We start from the raw sequence: 10559 nt of genomic DNA, 5'->3' as shown, positions 1-10559 counted from the left end.
TAAGGCAGGCCCTTTGCCGTTTTCTAAACTTTTTCCTTTTTTTTTCCTTGCTTTTTCTCTGTCGCAAACATTACTGAAATTACACCTCCTGCAGGTATCACCAGTATGCACCTATTAAGACCCATATATTACTGTCAGTAGTGCTCAGTTGAACCTGTCTCAACCCCTTCTCTACATCTCTAAGCACTTTCATAAGCTTTCTGTGTCAGTCGTGGGAATATAAAAGAGTCTTCCTTGATATAAGTTTTTGTAAAGGGGTTTATTCAATGTATGAAGCGCTACTGCCCCAGGCTCGTTTTTTTCTACACCCACTACAACAGCTCCAAGACAGTGGCTTAGAAAAAATGAAAAATTCTAGCCTTGGTCCTGCTCCTCACCCACCCACTCATCTATCTGAAGCAAGGTTACCACTTATATAGGTTCATCATTTTACAGAGCTGCATTTAGCACGCAGTTGATCCAGAGCTCTCTACAACTGTGATATCTTTTGGGTTGCAGGTTCAGCTTGATTGGAAATATATGTCAGCACACACATGCTTGCATGCTCACACGCAAGCATGCACACACTGAGACACACAATTCTCTCAATGCTTGGCCTGTGCCCAGCAATGCACTCCCCTTTTATGACCCTTTGCTTTATGGTTTATTTAAAAAGTAACAGTCCCTTTATAGGTCATTAAAGCAGAAATAAAAGACAACAGACGGCCCGCAGTGAATGGAGGAGAGAGCAGACACCAGGCAGATTGGCTGAAATACACACATAGACTCACACAAAATCAAGTGTATGCAAGGGTGCATCCAAGGTCAAGGGTTGTTACCTTCCTGATGAGAGCGAGTAGCTGCACATGATCACTTCGTAAATCAATATTCTGGTCATATAATGAGCCCTTAAAGACAGCACAGCACATACACATATGCAGCAATCTTGATTACATGCAAATTTCAAATGGAAAAATAAATATGACAACAGATAAAAATATAAACACCTAAGCCACACGCACACAGTCAAGAGGCTGCTTACAGCAGAAATCTGACAAACATAGTTCAAATGCAATTTTATCCTCTCCGTTTGTCTCTTTCCCTCTCCCATACTTACCCTCTTCTCATTCACACACACTTTGACCTGTGCGTGACAGCAAAGTGGGCATGATTAACTGTACAGAAATGTCAGCTGGGAATAATGGCTGAAATGTAATTACTGAGAGATTGTGGTCCACGGAGAGATGAGTAAGACAGAGAGAAGAGACAGAGATTGGGAGAAATACTCGATTGCAAAATAATACAAATAAAATACAATTGTATTCATTGACAACAATGGCTTTATTTGTCTATTAATTGCTATAACATTATAAGTAGATGATAAAAATTTTTACTTTGTATCCTTCATGACTATTGCATACTGATCGTCCAATTCTCTGGCACTCTATGGGATAATTAGAACGGCATTCTTCCAAAAGATACCCTAGTTGCTTTTGGTAAATTGCAGTGAAATTGTTGGTCGGTTTGCATGCTCATTTAAGTTAAGCAACAGTTATCGCTCAGCTGGCATATTTAATTACATTTTTCCTTGTCCAGTATAACAATGCAGTAGTGAAATCTATTCACTTATGTACGTCTATGATTGGTAGCAATCTGCCCTCTTTCAACTGGTTAGTATTGGCCTTTGTCCAGTTAATCTATTACATAACAGACCAAAACAACTGAAAAATAATTTAGCTGTCAGCAAATGAATACCACGTTGAGTGGCCAGTGTAACAGCTTTTTTGTATGGGCTATTATTATTAAATAGTGTCTATTTCTTATAAATGAGATGCACATGTAACCAAGGTAACCAGCAAAATGGCATACATTAGGGTGATGGTGGCATTGTAAAAAAAAAAAAAAGATATTTGAGCCCAAACCACAATCATTTTGTGACCCTTAATTAATGTTATTGCCTCAAGCCAACCAGACAGTCACGAGGGTTTTGGTAAAGTGTTGTTTTGTTATTAACAGAACTTAACTCACAAGTGAAAAAGCTGAATGATTGAAAGACCCGTGCATAACTATATGATTATACCCTTCTTTATGACCTCATGAGGATTTCGTGGCTTCTTACAGAAACACTTGGGTCTGCTTTGATGTCGAAACGGTCATAAGTGTCACATTTCCTTGTTGGCATTGTACAATCCCACTTCATGGATGTCATTTTACATAGAGTTGCTCTGGCAACCAGGTTGCATATTCTTTTAATTCAATTCAGGGTTTTTGCCTGCAAGAACAAACAACAGATTGGGTGGGCTTTTTAGGAGGAGGACAGTCTCACCCAAACGGTGCAAGCAAATTGACCCCACAACAAGCAGAGCCATTGGATCCCCTGATTAAAAGCATTAAAGACCCAGGTTTTTTACTTTAATTGGTTACCTATATGCATGTGTATTATGTGTGAGATGTGTGTGTGTGTGTTTTATCAGCGCATGCACCCAAGGACCATCTTGAAATTGTTTGCTTTCAGGATCGGATTTGCAGCAGCCTCTTCTCTCTCTCTCTCTCTCTCTCTCTCTATCAGCTCATCTCTTTCTCATCTAACCAACCATAGAATGAGAAGGGAGGGGGTCTGGTGGGGGGCAGCAGCAGAGAGCAAGGCCATAGTCTTATTAGTGATAATGAGAGAGAGCCACTCTGCCAATTTACATCCGTAATCTGATATTAGCTCTTGCCACCCGCACTAAAGCAGCACATGCACATAAACACACAGAGATGTAGACCAGGGTGTACACATTTAGAAGCAGACATAGAAACACACACAATTGGATGTTTGAAATTACTTATTCATATTCATGAAAAAAAGAACATCTCAGAGTGAAAACCATAGTGCCCCCTGAAGACAAAGGAAATGTGCTTTAAATTCAGAAATAACCTAATTTTAAAAAGAAAGAGGGTAGTCACTCAGTGATGTCCATAGCTCTAACAAGTGATTATACCGTCTCACACCTTTGATAGAGCATCTTTGCTGGTGCTTATACTTTAAAGGAAGTCTTTGTACTTTGTAAGACTGTTAGTTAAAAAAAAATGAAATAAAGTTAATAACACCAACTGATTGTGAAAAAAACCCACGGCGTTCTGTACAATACAATTACCTGGGACACCTGGGACGTGAGACAGCATGGAAAAGGTCCAATGCAAATGGAGACAGCTAATGTCAATAAACCTGTGCGTCTCATTACGTTTACACATCAGGTATCAAAAAGACTTCTGCAAAGGACATACCAGTCTCCTCATTTACAAAGCCTCTGCAATCACTTTTTTCTTTTCTGAATGGATTTTAGAAATTTAGAAGTTCTTCAGGATGATGCATCAACATTGATTTCTGGGTCACAAGGAAAGCAAATAGTAGAGAGGTGAGAAAATAAGGAGAGCCTTAAGATTCCAACCTGTTGTCAGTCACATTGACAGAGAGGCAGTCAGTGAATTAAACAGTAAAAAACTACAGCAACTCTTGGCAAGCAACTACTGGAGATCAGAATGACCAGAAAATAAGCAGTTGTGGTAAGGTTTCTTTTAGGTTCCTCACAGACCAACACGCTCTTGCCATACTTGCGGTTACGCCAGTCCCTGACGTAACCTGAAATCGTGTAGCTCATGACAGATCATCCTTCATGTTGGCTGTTGGTTAAGTTCTATTATAATTGGTTCAGTATCAAAGAAGTTACATATACTGCTTGGATAAAGAAAAGAACAAGACAAGCTTATGCAGCGTCACATCACCAATTTCCAGCCATAGTTGTATCAACTTTTAACCAAGATTTGGATTACTACATAAAGTGCAGCAGCCCAGCACATCCCAAATATTTTTTATGGCGTCAAGTTCTTGACTCTATTGTTGCCAATCCATGTGTGAAAAGGATGTCTCTGAACCACTTTTTCACAATTTTATCCCAGTACATCCTGGCATTGTTCTCCTGAGCCATTGTCACAACTGCGCGTGAGGCTTAAAATGTTCTAGAGAAATTCAGGAGGGTTGGCACATGTGAACGCTAATGTCCACAGCATTAACTTTGGACTTCTGCAGAGATTTTCCATCCAGCCTCCACAAGACATCTTTGGAGGATCATTGGGTGAGACTATCTATTAATCAAATCAAATCAAACTTTATTTTTAGCACTTTTTATACATAATAAAATCAATACATACATAAACTCACACACAACATCACATTGACAACCACACCGCATACATAGCACCCCCACCCCCCTCAACATGAGCTCTGTCTGTTATTGACCGTCTCTATACCTAAGACATCGATCTAAAAATAAAGCTGGAGATGAAAAAAGAAATCTGTAGATAAATATCAACATCTGGAGTGACGCTGAGGTGAGGAAACGATTTTTTGGGGATCTGTCCACACCAGGAGCCAGCCCACCAATGACCACAGATGCCGTCACCACAGGGAACCCCCCAGATTAGGGCAGGCCGGCGTCCACACCACAGCCAGGGCTGCAGTGCAGGACCCTCCAACCACCCCAACCTGGGCGATCCCCACAACAACGACCCCACAGACCGAGTAGGCATAGTCCCTGGTGTGGAAGCTCCCCATGAGGAAAAACACTGGATAAATAAGTATACAATAAGTATATAATCAAATTAAAAGACAAATATTTGAAATAATAGATGAATATATAAAAATAAAATAAACCAAAATATATCAAATAAAATTCAGCTGTAAGCTAAACTATGTAACTAATGTTGCATTGAATCTTCTGAAGCATTTACTGCCTGTTTGTGAGTGGGCGAGTGTGTGTACTGTTGAAAACTGCTGCTTCATTGTCCTTTCTACCGACTTGTATTTTGCTTTCCACTTTCTCCTCTCTATTGTGGATATGTACAGTTACATGCAATACTGGTATCAATGCAACAAAGAGCCTCATCTGCTTTTGTCAGTGTGTTGTGAAGAAAACACAGCGATTTCCACTGTGTAATTTCTGTATTATGTCCTACTTCCTGTGCGCTGCAGACAAATATTCCCCCACACCCCCTTCCCTTTGCATTTCTAGACTTGAAAGAGTATCTCCAGCAGAATATCTCTTGTTCTTGTCTCAAGTACATGTGAGAACAGCACCTGCAAAAAAGTCTGGACCAAATTGTCCTCACTTTCTTCTGAAAATCCCAGTTGTTCACATGTGAAAACAGTATCGGAAAATGGCACAAGAAAAGATTCTATTGACTGAAAAACTTGGTTGTTCAGTAAATTGGGGTTAGTAGTTGACATCATCTTTGGGGCACATAATGCTGCCAAATCTAAACCCGACCAACTGAAGAAACCCCAGATCATACCTGATCTGCAGCTCATGCCAACCTGATTTACCATCACCCTAGAATAGAGTGAATCTGGATTCCCCAGACCATGTGACCTTTTCCTACTGCTCCAGAATCCAATGCACTGGACAGTTCTTAACCAAATTGTTGCAATTTCAGCAATCTCTTTAGTTATTTTGTTTGCTTCAGCAGACCAATAATTTGACCCTTCTGAAACAGAGCAACATCTTTTCCTCAACCACAGGATGTGCTGTTTGAGATGGTTGTTAAAGAAATGAGAAGCTACTTATTTCCTCAGTTAGGGTCAATAACTTGTTGACAGCTGAAACATAAATCACTGCTGTACTTTTCCAGCCAATGGGAGGCTCTAACTCGATTGCTTAGTTAAATCCAGGGAGTGGCCTTTTGTTTGTTTTTGGCCAGGCAGTATATAAAAATCATGATGAAAAAGGTTTTAATATATAAGAGTTTTTCATGGAAACAACAACCCCTTTTAGTAAGTCTAAAACATGCACCTAAACAGATATGTTACAGAGTTCATTTTTATAACATTTATGATGAGCCTCTTGGATGCATTCTGTCTGTAACACCAACAGTAGGTTTTTCAGTCAAATTAGTATGATTCTTGGTCAAATGCCTGTACTTTTGATGGTAACCACACATTCTTGAAAGTGTTGATCTGAGGTTTTGATCAATTAAATGAGCAGCATGTAATTGTCAAAGATCGAAATTAGGTTGTATACTGTGCTCAGGTCAATTTTGTTTACAAAATTGGACACTGTGTGCACATATGACATGTTCACACCACTTAAAGATAAATATTTATCACAAAAATCGCATGTACTATAACCTTTGGATCCGGATAACAGATGAATAAAGTAGATTCCCTTGAACACAGATGAATTTCATTGAACATGATAAGTCTTGCCAACTTGTTAATGTCTATTCCATCTACACAATCTGCACTGGAGAAGAAAACCTTTGAATCGCTCTCAATCCCTTGTGTTTCAATTAGATCCAAACCACCCAGAAACAGCTAATTGTCGTGAGCGCTAAAGCATGTATGAAAGGATCCCCACTGTCTATCCGCAGGCTAGAATATGAGTTTCAACTCTGAGGGTGACAGAACATTATGCAAGCCAGAGGGGAAACCTTTTAGCCATAATATCACACACTTTAAACATACTGCCATGTATAGCAGCAATTGTAAGATCTCTTGCTTTCAATGAGAGCTGTATTTACAAAATGTTTCAAACGCTATTTTTACCGTATTTAGTTTTTGTATTCTTTGCAATTTTCACATCTAAGTGTTTGCTTTTTTGTATTTTTATACCTTATATTCTTATTAAAATCTATCTATATACACGTTCTTTCCAATGAGATGCCTTAACAACTGAATTTCCCCACCGTGAGATCAATAAAGTTGATCTAATCTCATCTAATTCTTATTATCTGAGTCATTTCAATAGAGATTTCATCATCCAGTGATGCCTGCAAGTCTAGTTTTAAGTGCCACATGGATCTTGAGGTGGCATCTCATAACAGCATGTCTGACTCTAATATACTGGGATCCTCAGACTTTAAATCATATTTCACTTAATGCAAAGGAAATTTATGATTGTCATGTAACTGCACGTACTGTATTATGTTAAACAACACCGTGTAACCTGCTGTTCTTAAAGAAAAAAAAAGTGCATATGTGGTAACAAATAGCAAATAAGAAATTTGAATATATAGTTTTTACATTTATTCACTTATACTGCAGAAAAGAATATGGTCAAATCCAAAACTTTTAAATTTATATTTGTTATATAAAATGTGTGCAAGAGCTGCTTAACATTGGTGCTTGATAAAGATCTCGATGTTTTGCATCTGTATATTTTAAACAAAAATGTTGTCACTTTGCCACAGAAAACACTTATGACTGGTGTGCTTATTGCAGTGTAAGCAATCCCTTTTTAAACTGTACCATGAATTTTTCGAATAGGAAGATTGGTACTTTATGCAGTATTTGTTTTGAATTTGGGTGTTATTTGCTTCAAATAATAACTTAATTCGTAAAGTCTTTCTACTCCTATGAGTACAAAGTTCAAATCAGGAATAGTACAATATATGTTATTAAAGCAAACCTGATACACATTTGCTTAAAAGGTTGCAGAGCGTGGAAGCATGGCACATCAAGTTTGAGGCCACCTATTATTACTACATCCCCTTTCAAACAGTGATGCTAAAAAGCATAATGCCGCCCTGTGGGTGCCTTCAGACAGCATGCTGGGATACTAGAATTAGAAGTGTAACATGTAGCACCACAGCACTGCTGTCAAGCTCTGCCATGCCAGCTCTCCACTGCACACTTAGTCTTATTTGGTTCTGTGATCAGCTCCACAACCAAATTAAAGATGCAGCAACAGTTCCCTGCCATTCAATCTAATTAACCGAGCAGCAGAGCATAGTGAAAATTTAATTTCAATTGCTGGAAATTTGGTAGACCTGCTGTTCATAGTTTTCATGACTAGTTCACTACCCTTAGTTCTTACTGATGCCAGATTTATGGTTTGATAATCTTTCTACTTAGCTCTCACCCATGCAGACATAAGGATTGCAGGAATTTAAACAGCGTACAACAAGGCTACAGAAAAAGACTTGCCTTCGAGACTTCGAAAGTGCGAACAGAGCGTCGCCCCTACACAGCTATGTGTGGGTTGAATGCTAATTAGTTCAAGGAAAGTTTGAACGGGAAAATAAAGGACTATAAAACAGTGAAAGAGAAAAAAATAAAGAATTAATGAGAGTATGAGAGTTACAAACAATGGCTGCATTAGATGAAAATGACCATTTTTTACTTTCATTGTTACTGAAGGAGTTCTTTGTTCGTAATACTTTTTTCTCTCCTGCAGCAGGGCAAAGCTAGCATGCCAACCACAGCAAAGCACACAAACATCAGAGGCTTCAGCTCAAGTTGTTGTATATGTTTTAGCCACGGGCCCAAGTGTCATAAGAAAGTTACAACAGATAGTTATGCATCTTCAGATCTGCATGAAGCACTAATGCAGGACGGATGCATAACCACTGACCATGCATCATTATCATGTCTGTTATTTTCTTGCTAATTCTCAATTTTGATTTGGCAGGAGTGAAAATGCTAATCTTTGCTTTAGTTTTTCATATGCTGCTTTGGCTTGATCAACGTGCCTCTCATCCAAAGAACCCAAGGTTTTCATTTAGGCTTTTGAGCTGTCGGGCTGTTACTGATTTTTTACTATTACTTGAAATAAAGAAAAGAGAAGCCGATAAGAAGAAACTGAAATTGTGACAGGTACTCCACATAACTTTGTGACTTCCTTTAAAGATCAAACATGTGAAAACCCACACATTAATACACACAGACATGCTTTGTTCCCATGCCAAAAAAACACTAAATTTAAACCCTTGCCTAATTCTATTTCCTTTATAATTATGCTAACACAGAAACACAAAAGCATGACACATTTGTTAGATTGTGAAAAATAGGGATATAAATGTTGTGATACTAAAGAAAGCTGATTTTATGCAAAAGGGCCTAAATCTTGGCGGTATTCCAGTCTGCTGTCAGCTTTCATCTCGCTGCATTTATTTTGGACCATATGCATTTATGATGTATGTGGATAAAGATGTCTAGTCGTTTGTGAGTATGCTGAGTCAGAGTCTGGCTCCAATTGGGGAAATCCATCATGCCAAAGGGAAAAACACAATATTTGGATGTAAAACAAATTCTGTATGGCTCAAAGTCCAGCACGTAAGTAGCAGGCTTTTTCTTGAGAAAAGAGTTGACCTGCTGAACTTTAATTACATTTGAGCTATTCAAAGAGTCACTTTGACTTAAATAACAGTACCCCATTTTCAAATCACCCCATAGAACTTAAAGTCTTTCAGTTTTCTCTGTTACTGGTTATAGTGTTAACCTCTGGCCTCAAAATCTGTCTTAATCTAACACTTTCCATGCTACAGTTCCCTTTTAGCATTCACTCTAGGTACATTAACATTACTTAGTGCCAAAACCCTCTCACATTTGAATGTGGAGCATTGTGCAGGTTTGGTGCCTGTGTGTGGACACAAGCATTGTGCCTGTGTGTGGACTGAATTTTCTCTTTGACTGAGAGTGACTTCTCCTTCTCCCTTTCAGTACTGTGTATGCTGCCTCCTGCACACTGCCAGTCAACTGTAGCACACACTCTTTCTCACCAATTACCTGTCTGTATCTCTACGTCTGTGCTGTGTGATTGAGAGAGGGTGTGAGAGGAAAAAGAAAGTGAGATTGTGTCTATGTTTGTGTGTGCTTACGCGCATATAGGTTCTTGGGTGCGCGTGAATGCTTATGTGTGTAAGAATGTGTGTCCGCGTCTCATTCTTCTGCCTCTGTTTCCCCTCCGGATCACATGTATAATTTATGAACCTCTCATGAATATGCTAATTAGCCGACGTGCAGTGAGAGGTGAGAGGGCTTCCCCTGTTCTATTCTTACATTCGTCTGATGAGAGAGGGAAAAAGAGAGGGATACAGAAGAGGGAGCTGGGGGAGAAACCAGGAGAGTTACTGCTGTAGAGGAGAGGGAATAAGTAAAAGAAGGGAGAAGATGAAGGGCAGAAAAGAAAAATGCTGGAAGGAGAGAGTGTGGAAATACATTTATTTAAATCCCTGGGATTCAACAAATAGGTATTGTGGCAATATGGACGATGGCGAGCCCATGTTGTGCTATATTGTGTTGGAAACAAATGAATCACCCATGCTGAGGGGACATGGAGAGGCGAGATTGGAAGAGGTAGCGAGAGAAACGGTGAGATGAGAGAAAAAAAAGGGGAGAAATAGTTGTCATTGTTCCATCAGCATTTCAGTCGTGTTTCTGAAAGGGTAGACAGGCAGGCAAATAGGACTGTTATTCCAGTTTCAATTGCTTCTCCTACAAATAGATGATAGGTGCCAAGTTTTTGAAGACACACAGAAAAACACCCTTCTGAGTATCGCTCAAGACAAAGGCAAATAGAGGGTGATGCAAGCTCCAAGCACTAATCAGATAATTTGCAGAGAAAGAGAGGTAGAAGGTAGAGAGATTATTCCAATAGCTGACAAACTAGCAAACTAAACATCAAACGCTTCATCTTCAAAGTTGCATAACAAGAAAAACCTTTTAAACCACATCAAAGCCCATACAGACAGCTGAGAGAAGATCTCACTCTCTTTTCTTTGCTCTCTTTTCTTGAACTCTGTCAGTCTATCTCTTAGTTTCT

This window comes from Leuresthes tenuis, unplaced genomic scaffold, assembly GCF_036924035.1.
Source record: "Leuresthes tenuis unplaced genomic scaffold, fLeuTen1.0.hap1 SCAF_10, whole genome shotgun sequence".
In the NCBI taxonomy this organism is placed as follows: domain Eukaryota; kingdom Metazoa; phylum Chordata; class Actinopteri; order Atheriniformes; family Atherinopsidae; genus Leuresthes; species Leuresthes tenuis.
Note: the sequence above shows the minus strand (reverse complement) of the source record.